Here is a 13,763-nt window from a genome sequence, read left to right as displayed (position 1 = left end):
GATTGCATGAATACCAGGCGCAGACCTGTAGAAAACATTCCAATTCTAGACGAGATAGACAGACACGAAAGAGAACTTCGAAGACTTAGACGAACGCAAGGAATGGCCAACGACGACCGGCCTGGAGATCCTATTAACCGAGCTTTAAATAGGGACCAAGACGGGTCCGAACATGGAGAAAATGAAGAGAATGATCACAGAGGAGGTGATTATGCTCGACAAGATGTAGAGGAGGATGAGGTTCCTCCAAGAAACCACCAGAACCGCGAGAGAGAAGAACGTGAAGACCTTGACGCACCTATCAATGCAGCCGATGGTGACAACCAAGGGATGCAGCCGAATGGACGCGTTAACCGCCTTGTTCAGCAAGCAAATCAACACCGAAGACAAGCCAGGAACCATCGCATAGCTGATTTCGATGCACCTACTCAAAATTTTCAGAACCGATTTGCAATTCAAGTTCTATTTCCAAACCGGAATGAGTTTGAAGTCAAGCCTCAAATCATCTCATTGGTGAAACAAAGCCAATTCCATGGAGTTCCTTCTGAACACCCAATGGACCATATCAAGCTCTTTGAAGAAATCTGCAGCATGATGAGAACAAACCAAGTTCCAGCAGACTATTTAAAGTGTAAGTTGTTCCCTTTTTCATTAGCAGACAAAGCTCACTGTTGGTTGAAATCTTTGCCTGCAGGATCGATTACGAATTGGGAAGAGTGTTAAACTGCTTTCCTGAATCACTTCTATACTAAGTCAAGGTCGAACTTGTTGAGAACAAAGATCTCAAGCTTTCACCAAGGACCGACTGAATCTTTCTATGAAGCCTGGGAACGTTTTAAGGAGTATGAACGTGATTTCCCTCACCATGGATTTCCTGGATCAAGCCTGCTGAGCACATTTTACCGAGGGTTGCAACCGAAATACAAACTTTCACTTGATACAGCTAGCAATGGAGATTTTGGACAAAAGACGATAGCCCAAGGAAGAGCCCTCATCGAAAATTTGGCTCAAGCCAATAGCAATGATTGTCCTGAATACGATCGCTCGACGAAGCAAACCGGAACAGACAACAAGGAGATAACCGAGTTGAAGAACATGATGAGCCAGCTTCTGAAGAGCAACAATCGCCCAATCCATGCTTGTGAGACCAACAATGGCGCATAAGATGAAGGGCTTTTGAAGACTAACAATCGCCCAATTCATGTTCATCTCCTTGATAGCCCATTGCGCTTTATACTCAAGTTCTACTGGAAGGTGACATGCTTTTCCATAAACTAGGTTGAATGGTGTTGTTCTTAATGGTGTCTTGAATGTTGTTCGGCATGCCCATAATGCATGGTCAAGCTTTGTAGACCAATCCTTGCAATGAACTGCAGTAGTTTTCTGCAAAATCGACTTGATTTCTCTATTTGAGATTTCCACTTGACCGCTGGTTTGGGGATGGTATGGAGAAACAACTTTATGTGTAACTCCATTCTTTCTAAGAATATTCTCGAAAACTCTGTTAATAAAATGCGATCCTCCGTCGCTTATCACAATTCTAGGAACTCCAAAACGCGGGAATATAACCGATTAAAACAACTTCATGACAACTTTTGGATCATTGGTGGGACTGGCGACTGCTTCTACCCACTTAGATACGTAGTCTACTGCTACTAAGATGTATTGGTTTCCAAAAGAAGTCGGAAAGGATCCCATAAAATCTTTTCCCCAGACATCAAAAATTTCGACTTCGAGAATAAAATTTTGAGGCATCTCATTCCTTTTGCTTATGTTGCCCATCCTTTGGCATTTATCGCATCACGATATATAAGCTTAAGTATCTTTGAACAAAGTAGGCCACCAAAAACCTGCTTGTAAAATCTTTGAAGCAGTTTTAAAAGTTGCAAAGTGTCCTGCGTAAGACGAGCTATGGCATCCGAATAAAATTTCTTCCATCTCTTCTTCAGCCACGCATCTTCGGAATAACCCATCAGCACATCTCTTATAGAGATAGGGTTCATCCCCAAAATAATGTCTAACGTCTTTCAGAAACTTTTTCTTCCTATACCCAAAGAATTTTGGTGGTTCTACATCAGCTGCTAGGTAATTCGCTATGTGCCTAAACCATGGTGTGTTGAAAGCATCTGATCGTCGCATGAGTTGACGTGGTGGTGCATCTATTGGGGTAGTATCTATAGCATAGAAGTTTTCTTCCGGCAAACTGTCATTTAAAGGCAATCTTTCTTCAACTCGAATTCGTGAAAGATGGTCTGCAACTCCATTATCTGCGCCTTTCCGATCTCGAATTTTGATATCAAATTCTTTCAGTAGGAGGATCCATCTTATCAACCGAGGTTTAGCGTCTTTCTTAGACATTAAATACTTGATTGCGGCATGATCAGTATGAACTATGACCTTAGATCCTACGAGATAAGAACGGAATTTCTCAAATGCAAATACGACAGCTAGAAGTTCTTTCTCTGTTGTTGCATAATTGCATTGAGCTTCGTCTAGAGTTCTGCTTGCGTAGTAGATTACGTGCAGTTTCTTATCTTTTTGTTGGCCAAGCACTGCTCCGACTGCATAGTCACTTGCATCGCACATGATTTCGAATGGGAGTTCCCAATCAGGTGCTTGTATGACTGGAGCGGAAACAAGGGCTTCTTTGATCTTATGAAACGCGGCTAAGCACTCATCATCGAACTCGAAGTTCGTTTCCTTGCAAAGCAAACGTGTGAGAGGTCTAGCTATTTGAGAAAAGTCTTTTATGAATCGCCTATAGAATCCTGCGTGTCCTAAGAACTACGAATTCCTTTTACGTTTGTGGGAGGTTGTAGGCTAGTCATGACTTCGATTTTAGCTTTGTCAACTTCAATTCCTTTTCCCAAAATTCTATGCCCAAGCACTCCGTCTTGTACCATGAAGTGACATTTTTCCCTATTTAATACTAAGTGCTTATCTTCACATCTTTGCAGAACTTTACCAAGATTGCCTAAGCATTTTTCAAAAGAAGATCCATAGACAGAGAAATCATCCATGAATACTTCCATGAAATCTTCAATAAAGTCTGTGAAGATCGACATCATGCACCGCTGGAAGGTATCAGGTGCATTACACAGTCCAAAAGGCATACGTCGGTAAGCAAACGTGCCATATGGACAAGTGAATGTCGTTTTTTCTTGATCCTCCGGGCGAATAGGAAATTGGAAAAATCCGGAGTATCCATCAAGGAAGCAATAGTAAGGGTAATTAGCTAACCTTTCTAGCATTTGATCTATGAAGAGAAGTGGGAAATGATCTTTCCTAGTTGCTGCATTCAGCTTCCGGTAATCGATGCACATACGATGTCCAGTTACTGTTCTTGTAGCAATCATTTCATCCTTATCATTTTTAATGACAGTGACTCCTCCTTTCTTAGGAACAACGTGAACTGGGTTAACCCAAGTGCTATCTGAGATAGGAAAGATTATTCCAGCTTCTAAAAGCTTCATAATCCCCTTCTTGACAACATCCATGAGATTAGGGTTTAGTCTCCTTTGACTTTCGATTAAGTTTTTAGCATTATCCTCTAGATTTATCTTGTGCATACAAAGATCTGGGGAGATTCCCGGTATGTCATCAAGTGAATATCCTAAGGCTTTTCTATGCTTTCTCAGCTCAGTCAACAGCATTGTGGTTTCTTCTTCCGTCAAACCAGAGTTTATTTTGACAGGATAAGTAGAATTTGGTCCAAGGAATACTTAAGTCCGACGGGAAGAGGTTTAAGCTCGACTTTAGGGGCTTTAAGCTCGCTCCAAGGATCATTAATTGCTGTAGCAGTGTCTTTAGGAGGTGTAGGAATGTTTGTTTGGTCCTTAAGATCTAGATAGTTTAGAGGTTTCCTATAAGTTTCGGATTAATCAAGCATACGTGCGCACTCACTCGAAATTTCTTCAAGGAAATTGCGTTCGTCTTTTGCGGGTGAAAGCGTGACACTTAAAGGGTCGTCTAGAAGCAGATTTTCATAGACTTCCTCAATAAGTCCGTCTAACTCATCAACCCAACAAATTTTGCCATCCATAGTCAGGTTATCGAAACTTTTGTTCATGTCAAACTGCATAACTAGGCTGGCTAGATGAAGGTCAATTTTTCCTTTAGGAACATTGATTATGGCTCTGGCTGTAGATAGGAATGGTCGTCCAAGAATAAGTGGATCTTTAGGTTCTCTTTCTAGTTCTAGAACTACGAAATCAGTGGGGATGAAACATTTTTCGATTTCGATAGGAACATCAATTAAGATACCTACAGGTTGTCTAACAGAACGATCAGCTAATACTAAGGAAATTTTTAGTGGGCTGGAAAGTGTGATGTCCTAAACGTTTTGCTACTGAAAGAGGCATCATGTTTATGCTAGATCCTAAATCACAGAGAGCACGCTCAAAAGCTACATCATTGATGGTGCATGAAAGTACAAAGCTTCCAGGATCGTTTTTCTTTTCAGTGATTCGGCTTTGCAGGATAGAACTACATTCATGGGTTATCATCATAACACCTTCTTCAAGAGTTAAAGAATTTGTTAGAATACCCTTCTTAAAGCAAGAATCATAGCACAAGCTTCTACGAAAGGTAGTCTCACATTTAACTGATCGATTAGCTCTTTCAGCTTAGCTTTTTCTTTCTTTTTCTTAGGGGCTCTTAAGGCTCTAGGATATGAAGGTTTAGGTTTATAGACACGAGTTGGTGGAGGTGGAATCGGGTCTTCTCCGAGGATTTCCCGGGATGAATCTTCTCTTACTTCTTCTCCATCTTTTTTCACCTACCACTTCTTTTTCAACATCTTCAATCGTGATTCTTTCTCTTTCTTTTTCCTTTTCCTTACCTTTTTCCTCATCTTCTGGATCGTTAGGAAATTCAGGCTCTTTGTAAGCTAAAACACTCCTAAGTGTGATAGCTTTCACATGATCGGAGGGATCTGCTTCGCTTGAGCATTCGAAAGATTTTTCACTTGGCTCCTCCTCAGAATTATCTATGTTTTTGGAATTAGTTTTGATCATCAGGCTAAGGAGGGTGGAAAATTTTTCATTAAAATCTTCTTGCATCGTTTTTAGTTCAGATCTAAGTTCACTAATTTCTTCTGACCTAGATTTTTTAAGCTCTAGAATCTTTTTGTTTAGGTTTTCAGCTTTGGAAGAGGGAAAACTAGGATAGGAATTGCAATTAGATTGAATAGCCAAGATTGGTACGGAAGGTGGTTTCAAGACAAGTTCGGAAGACAATTTCCCACGGTCAGAAGGCTCGCGACCGCGGTTAAACAGGTCTTGGCCACGGTCAGCATCATCACGACCGCGGTGAAAGCTTGCTTGGCCGCGGTTTGAATGAATGGACCCGCGGTAATCAGAAACCAATGGAAAATCTTGAATTTGATAGACTTCTGCAGTGTTAACCATCCCTTGATCAGATTAATCCATTGGGGTGTCCCAACTGTCAAAGTTACACGTATTATGTACCTTGTTTGGTTGTTGCAATCCAAGATGACTCATTATGTGATGGAGACACTTCATAACTTCCGAAATCTCTTCTTTCTTCTCAGGAAGTGCAGAGTTACCAAAGGTTGCTTGATTACGGATGCTGTTTGCAAAATTTTTGATGAAAACATGAGCATCTTCTACAGATCTAGTTGAGAAGTCTCCATTACTTGCTGTGTCGAAAGAATGTCGTAACTCTGGAGTTATATCGCGATAGAAGATACCCAGCAGGTATTCCTCGGTATATCCATGGTGTCGACAATCTCTTTGGTATTCTCTAAATATTTCCCAAGTATCTAAAAGATCTTCATCTTCTTTTTGTTTATAAGTTCTTATCTTGTTTCTTAAGAGATTTGAACGATTTCTAGTGTAAAAACGATTTAGGAAAGCAGTTCTACACGCTGCCCACGTTTTTAGTGAAGCAGGTGACAAAGATTTTAGCCATTTGCTGGTATTATCTCTAAGAGAGAATGGGAAAAGACTACACTTATGGTAATCCCCATTTACTGTAATGGTTGCACATAATTCTTCGAACGTCTCGATATGCTCTATCGGGTTTTCGAATGAATAACCATAGAATTGATTTTGTTGAACTAAATGGATATAGGGTACCTTAATTTCGGCTTTGCCATCCTTTGGTAAGGCTGGTTGAATAGCTCTTCGATCTCCCAAGAATTTCTCGAGTGAATCCAAACTTCCAATCAGTTCATCATCATCTTCATGTTTTGTCGATCCGATTAACTCATTGTCATCATAGATCGGTTCTTCAAACTCATCATCAGTCAGGTCATCGTCGCTTGGATCACCATCCACGCGATAGGGTGGATCACCAAGAGTCCCGGGAACATGTTCCCTGTAGAGTTCCCGAAAGCTCAGCGTTTTTAGCCATAGTTTACAAACCAATCGATTTTGACTTGCTTATTTAGATCTGCATTTCAATTGCTTTAGTTCGATATTTTGCTTGCTTTCTTTAGTTTTAGTTTAGTCCGTGACAAACAACCAATCTCTAAAACCAATCTAGTCTAGACATAAAGTTAGAAACCGTAGAAGAATACCAGGCACACAAATCCCCGTGGATTTGATCCCTAAATACTACAACTGATTAGCTGTGCACTTGCGGCTTTCACTTGTTTTTATTAAGGGTAAAACTTGTTCCCTCACGCAGTTGACACACATCAAGTTTTTGGCACCGTTGCCGGGGATTTGTTTCGCTGCCTTTTGCTATTTTTCTTGTTTTAACTTCTGGTCTAGACACCTGATCTCTAGTTCTTTCTTAAAGTTTTGCTCAATTATCTTTCCCTTCTTTTGTTTTTCTCTGGATTGCATGAATACCAAGCGCAGACCTGTAGAAAACATTCCAATTCTAGACGAGATAGACAGACACGAAAGAGAACTTCGAAGACTTAGACGAACGCAAGGAATGGCCAACGACGACCAGCCTGGAGATCCTATTAACCGAGCTTTAAATAGGGACCAAGACGGGTCCGAACATGGAGAAAATGAAGAGAATGATCACAGAGGAGGTGATTATGCTCGACAAGATGTAGAGGAGGATGAGGTTCCTCCAAGAAACCACCAGAACCGCGAGAGAGAAGAACGTGAAGACCTTGACGCACCTATCAATGCAGCCGATGGTGACAACCAAGGGATGCAGCCGAATGGACGCGTTAACCGCCTTGTTCAGCAAGCAAATCAACACCGAAGACAAGCCAGGAACCATCGCATAGTTGATTTCGATGCACCTACTCAAAATTTTCAGAACCGATTGGCAATTCAAGTTCTATTTCCGAACCGGAATGAGTTTGAAGTCAAGCCTCAAATCATCTCATTGGTGAAACAAAGCCAATTCCATGGAGTTCCTTCTGAACACCCAATGGACCATATCAAGCTCTTTGAAGAAATCTGCAGCATGATGAGAACAAACCAAGTTCCAGCAGACTATTTAAAGTGTAAGTTGTTCCCTTTTTCATTAGCAGACAAAGCTCACTGTTGGTTGAAATCTTTGCCTGCAGGATCGATTACGAATTGGGAAGAGTGTAAAACTGCTTTCCTGAATCACTTCTATACTAAGTCAAGGTCGAACTTGTTGAGAACAAAGATCTCAAGCTTTCACCAAGGACCGACTGAATCTTTCTATGAAGCCTGGGAACGTTTTAAGGAGTATGAACGTGATTTCCCTCACCATGGATTTCCTGGATCAAGCCTGCTGAGCACATTTTACCGAGGGTTGCAACCGAAATACAAACTTTCACTTGATACAGCTAGCAATGGAGATTTTGGACAAAAGACGATAGCCCAAGGAAGAGCCCTCATCGAAAATTTGGCTCAAGCCAATAGCAATGATTGTCCTGAATACGATCGCTCGACGAAGCAAACCGGAACAGACAACAAGGAGATAACCGAGTTGAAGAACATGATGAGCCAGCTTCTGAAGAGCAACAATCGCCCAATCCATGCTTGTGAGACCAACAATGGCGCATAAGATGAAGGGCTTTTGAAGACTAACAATCGCCCAATTCATGTTCATCTCCTTGATAGCCCATTGCGCTTTATACTCAAGTTCTACTGGAAGGTGACATGCTTTTCCATAAACTAGGTTGAATGGTGTTGTTCTTAATGGTGTCTTGAATGTTGTTCGGCATGCCCATAATGCATGGTCAAGCTTTGTAGACCAATCCTTGCAATGAACTGCAGTAGTTTTCTGCAAAATCGACTTGATTTCTCTATTTGAGATTTCCACTTGACCGCTGGTTTGGGGATGGTATGGAGAAACAACTTTATGTGTAACTCCATTCTTTCTAAGAATATTCTCGAAAACTCTGTTAATAAAATGCGATCCTCCGTCGCTTATCACAATTCTAGGAACTCCAAAACGCGGGAATATAACCGATTAAAACAACTTCATGACAACTTTTGGATCATTGGTGGGACTGGCGACTGCTTCTACCCACTTAGATACGTAGTCTACTGCTACTAAGATGTATTGGTTTCCAAAAGAAGTCGGAAAGGATCCCATAAAATCTTTTCCCCAGACATCAAAAATTTCGACTTCGAGAATAAAATTTTGAGGCATCTCATTCCTTTTGCTTATGTTGCCCATCCTTTGGCATTTATCGCATCACGATATATAAGCTTAAGTATCTTTGAAAAAAGTAGGCCACCAAAAACCTGCTTGTAAAATCTTTGAAGCAGTTTTAAAAGTTGCAAAGTGTCCTGCGTAAGACGAGCTATGGCATCCGAATAAAATTCCTTCCATCTCTTCTTCAGCCACGCATCTTCGGAATAACCCATCAGCACATCTCTTATAGAGATAGGGTTCATCCCCAAAATAATGTCTAACGTCTTTCAGAAACTTTTTCTTCCTATACCCAAAGAATTTTGGTGGTTCTACATCAGCTGCTAGGTAATTCGCTATGTGCCTAAACCATGGTGTGTTGAAAGCATCTGATCGTCGCATGAGTTGACGTGGTGGTGCATCTATTGGGGTAGTATCTATTGCATAGATGTTTTCTTCCGGCAAACTGTCATTTAAAGGCAATCTTTCTTCAACTCGAATTCGTGAAAGATGGTCTGCAACTCCATTATCTGCGCCTTTCCGATCTCGAATTTCGATATCGAATTCTTTCAGTAGGAGGATCCATCTTATCAACCGAGGTTTAGCGTCTTTCTTAGACATTAAATACTTGATTGCGGCATGATCAGTATGAACTATGACCTTAGATCCTACGAGATAAGAACGGAATTTCTCAAATGCAAATACGACAGCTAGAAGTTCTTTCTCTGTTGTTGCATAATTGCATTGAGCTTCGTCTAGAGTTCTGCTTGCGTAGTAGATTACATGCAGTTTCTTATCTTTTTGTTGGCCAAGCACTGCTCCGACTGCATAGTCACTTGCATCGCACATGATTTCGAATGGGAGTTCCCAATCAGGTGCTTGTATGACTGGAGCGGAAACAAGGGCTTCTTTGATCTTATGAAACGCGGCTAAGCACTCATCATCGAACTCGAAGTTCGTTTCCTTGCAAAGCAAACGTGTGAGAGGTCTAGCTATTTGAGAAAAGTCTTTTATGAATCGCCTATAGAATCCTGCGTGTCCTAAGAACTACGAATTCCTTTTACGTTTGTGGGAGGTTGTAGGCTAGTCATGACTTCGATTTTAGCTTTGTCAACTTCAATTCCTTTTCCCAAAATTCTATGCCCAAGCACGATTCCGTCTTGTACCATGAAGTGACATTTTTCCCTATTTAATACTAAGTGCTTATCTTCACATCTTTGCAGAACCTTACCAAGATTGCCTAAGCATTTTTCAAAAGAAGATCCATAGACAGAGAAATCATCCATGAATACATCCATGAAATCTTCAGTAAAGTCTGTGAAGATCGACATCATGCACCGCTGGAAGGTAGCAGGTGCATTACACAGTCCAAAAGGCATACGTCGGTAAGCAAACGTGCCATATGGACAAGTGAATGTCGTTTTTTCTTGATCCTCCGGGCGAATAGGAAATTGGAAAAATCCGGAGTATCCATCAAGGAAGCAATAGTAAGGGTAATTAGCTAACCTTTCTAGCATTTGATCTATGAATGGAAGTGGGAAATGATCTTTCCTAGTTGCTGCATTCAGCTTCCGGTAATCGATGCACATACGATGTCCAGTTACTGTTCTTGTAGCAATCATTTCATCCTTATCATTTTTAATGACAGTGACTCCTCCTTTCTTAGGAACAACGTGAACTGGGTTAACCCAAGTGCTATCTGAGATAGGAAAGATTATTCCAGCTTCTAAAAGCTTCATAATCCCCTTCTTGACAACATCCATGAGATTAGGGTTTAGTCTCCTTTGACTTTCGATTAAGTTTTTAGCATTATCCTCTAGATTTATCTTGTGCATACAAAGATCTGGGGAGATTCCCGGTATGTCATCAAGTGAATATCCTAAGGCTTTTCTATGCTTTCTCAGCTCAGTCAACAGCATTGTGGTTTCTTCTTCCGTCAAACCAGAGTTTATTTTGACAGGATAAGTAGAATTTGGTCCAAGGAATACTTAAGTCCGACGGGAAGAGGTTTAAGCTCGAATTTAGGGGCTTTAAGCTCGCTCCAAGGATCATTAATTGCTGTAGCAGTGTCTTTAGGAGGTGTACGAATGTTTGTTTGGTCCTTAAGATCTAGATAGTTTAGAGGTTTCCTATAAGTTTCGGATTTATTAAGCATACGTGCGCACTCACTCGAAATTTCTTCAAGGAAATTGCGTTCGTCTTTTGCGGGTGAAAGCGTGACACTTAAAGGGTCGTCTAGAAGCAGATCTTCATAGACTTCCTCAATAAGTCCATCTAACTCATCAACCCAACAAATTTTGCCATCCATAGTCGGGTTATCGAAACTTTTGTTCATGTCAAACTGCATAACTAGGCCGGCTAGATGAAGGTCAATTTTTCCTTCAGGAACATTGATTATGGCTCTGGCTGTAGATAGGAATGGTCGTCCATGAATAAGTGGATCTTTAGGTTTTCTTTCTAGTTCTAGAACTACGAAATCAGTGGGGATGAAACATTTTTCGATTTCGATAGGAACATCAATTAAGATACCTACAGGTTGTCTAACAGAACGATCAGCTAATACTAAGGAAATTTTTAGTGGGCTGGAAAGTGTGATGTCCTAAACGTTTTGCTACTGAAAGAGGCATCATGTTTATGCTAGATCCTAAATCACAGAGAGCACGCTCAAAAGCTACATCAGTGATGGTGCATGAAAGTACAAAGCTTCCAGGATCGTTTTTCTTTTCAGTGATTCGGCTTTGCAGGATAGAACTACATTCATGGGTTATCATCATAACACCTTCTTCAAGAGTTAAAGAATTTGTTAGAATACCCTTCTTAAAGCAAGAATCATAGCACAAGCTTCTACGAAAGGTAGTCTCACATTTAACTGATCGATTAGCTCTTTCAGCTTAGCTTTTTCTTTCTTTTTCTTAGGGGCTCTTAAGGCTCTAGGATATGAAGGTTTAGGTTTATAGACACGAGTTGGTGGAGGTGGAATCGGGTCTTCTCCGAGGATTTCCCGGGATGAATCTTCTCTTACTTCTTCTCCATCTTTTTTCACCTACCACTTCTTTTTCAACATCTTCAATCGTGATTCTTTCTCTTTCTTTTTCCTTTTCCTTACCTTTTTCCTCATCTTCTGGATCGTTAGGAAATTCAGGCTCTTTGTAAGCTAAAACACTCCTAAGTGTGATAGCTTTCACATGATCGGAGGGATCTGCTTCGCTTGAGCATTCGAAAGATTTTTCACTTGGCTCCTCCTCAGAATTATCTATGTTTTTGGAATTAGTTTTGATCATCAGGCTAAGGAGGGTGGAAAATTTTTCATTAAAATCTTCTTGCATCGTTTTTAGTTCAGATCTAAGTTCACTAATTTCTTCTGACCTAGATTTTTCAAGCTCTAGAATCTTTTTGTTTAGGTTTTCAGCTTTGGAAGAGGGAAAACTAGGATAGGAATTGCAATTAGATTGAATAGCCAAGATTGGTACGGAAGGTGGTTTCAAGACAAGTTCGGAAGACAATTTCCCACGGTCAGAAGGCTCGCGACCGCGGTTAAACAGGTCTTGGCCACGGTCAGCATCATCACGACCGCGGTGAAAGCTTGCTTGGCCGCGGTCCGAATGAATGGACCCGCGGTAATCAGAAACGAATGGAAAATCTTGAATTTGATAGACTTCTGCAGTGTTAACCATCCCTTGATCAGATTAATCCATTGGGGTGTCCCAACTGTCAAAGTTACACGTATTATGTACCTTGTTTGGTTGTTGCAGTCCAAGATGACTCATTATGTGATGGAGACACTTCATAACTTCCGAAATCTCTTCTTTCTTCTCAGGAAGTGCAGAGTTACCAAAGGTTGCTTGATTACGGATGCTGTTTGCAAAATTTTTGATGAAAACATGAGCATCTTCTACAGATCTAGTTGAGAAGTCTCCATTACTTGCTGTGTCGAAAGAGTGTCGTAACTCTGGAGTTATATCGCGATAGAAGATACCCAGCAGGTATTCCTCGGTATATCCATGGTGTCGACAATCTCTTTGGTATTCTCTAAATATTTCCCAAGTATCTAAAAGATCTTCATCTTCTTTTTGTTTATAAGTTCTTATCTTGTTTCTTAAGAGATTTGAACGATTTCTAGTGTAAAAACGATTTAGGAAAGCAGTTCTACACGCTGCCCACGTTTTTAGTGAAGCAGGTGGCAAAGATTTTAGCCATTTGCTGGTATTATCTCTAAGAGAGAATGGGAAAAGACTACACTTATGGTAATCCCCATTTGCTGTAATGGTTGCACATAATTCTTCGAACGTCTCGATATGCTCTATCGGGTTTTCGAATGAATAACCATAGAATTGATTTTGTTGAACTAAATTGATATAGGGTACCTTAATTTTGGCTTTGCCATCCTTTGGTAAGGCTGGTTGAATAGCTCTTCGATCTCCCAAGAATTTCTCGAGTGAATCCAAACTTCCAATCAGTTCATCATCATCTTCATGTTTTGTCGATCCGATTAACTCATTGTCATCATAGATCGGTTCTTCAAACTCATCATCAGTCAGGTCATCGTCGCTTGGATCACCATCCACGCGATAGGGTGGATCACTAAGAGTCCCGGGAACATGTTCCCGGTCTCTCATCGCAGAGAAACCTGAAAAATTCAAAAGAAAAAGTAAAAATAAACAAGTGTTCCAATGGATTTAAGCTGGGATTCACAACGAAATAGATCAAAGTCCCCCGGCAACGGCGCCAAAAACTTGATTGCGAGCAAAAGCGGGGTTGTTGTTTTCGTCTTACTAAGTTTCAGGTTTTAAATTTATAACCCCTAAATGTCTGCAAGTGCACAGATGTGCGCTGTAGTACTTAGGGTATCGATCCACAGAGACTTAGTTGTTTCAGTACGAATTCTGCAATGCTTAAATCAGACTAGAACTAAACAATTTGGGTTTTGGTTGTCAGGAAATCTAAACTAGAAAGCTAAACAAGTAAAAGAAAATAAAAAAGAAAGCAAGTGCAAGCAAGTAAAAATCGGTTATGAATGAAAGCGAATAAAAGCAGAATGGAAATCTAAGGTTGTAAGCAATGAAAGACAAACGTTGGGGCTCAGGGTTATTCGCAGGGGTTCATGGACTAGGCTATGTCGATAAGTGATAAAGGTAATCAACTACGTATGTTCTAGAACTCGAGGCACGGAAGTATGAATAGCCTACTTTCGCAGCACTAAACAACTATCTCTCGCAACCTGA

General features: G+C 40.7%; 2 non-coding genes across 2 annotated transcripts; both read right to left on the bottom strand.

Moving 5' to 3' along the window:
* Nucleotides 1–767: 767 nt before the first annotated feature.
* LOC112090123 lies at nucleotides 768–872 on the bottom strand. Its single transcript, XR_002901475.1, has one exon. It is a non-coding gene; the product is annotated as a small nucleolar RNA R71 (small nucleolar RNA).
* Nucleotides 873–7,571: 6,699 nt separating this feature from the next.
* On the bottom strand, nucleotides 7,572–7,676 carry LOC112090122. The gene has a single exon (XR_002901474.1). It is a non-coding gene; the product is annotated as a small nucleolar RNA R71 (small nucleolar RNA).
* Between the last annotated feature and the right edge of the window lie 6,087 nt (nucleotides 7,677–13,763).

The sequence above is a fragment of the Eutrema salsugineum genome, unplaced genomic scaffold, assembly GCF_000478725.1.
Source record: "Eutrema salsugineum unplaced genomic scaffold, Eutsalg1_0 scaffold_11, whole genome shotgun sequence".
NCBI classification, from domain to species: Eukaryota; Viridiplantae; Streptophyta; class Magnoliopsida; order Brassicales; family Brassicaceae; genus Eutrema; species Eutrema salsugineum.
This window is presented reverse-complemented; position numbering and strand designations above follow the sequence as displayed.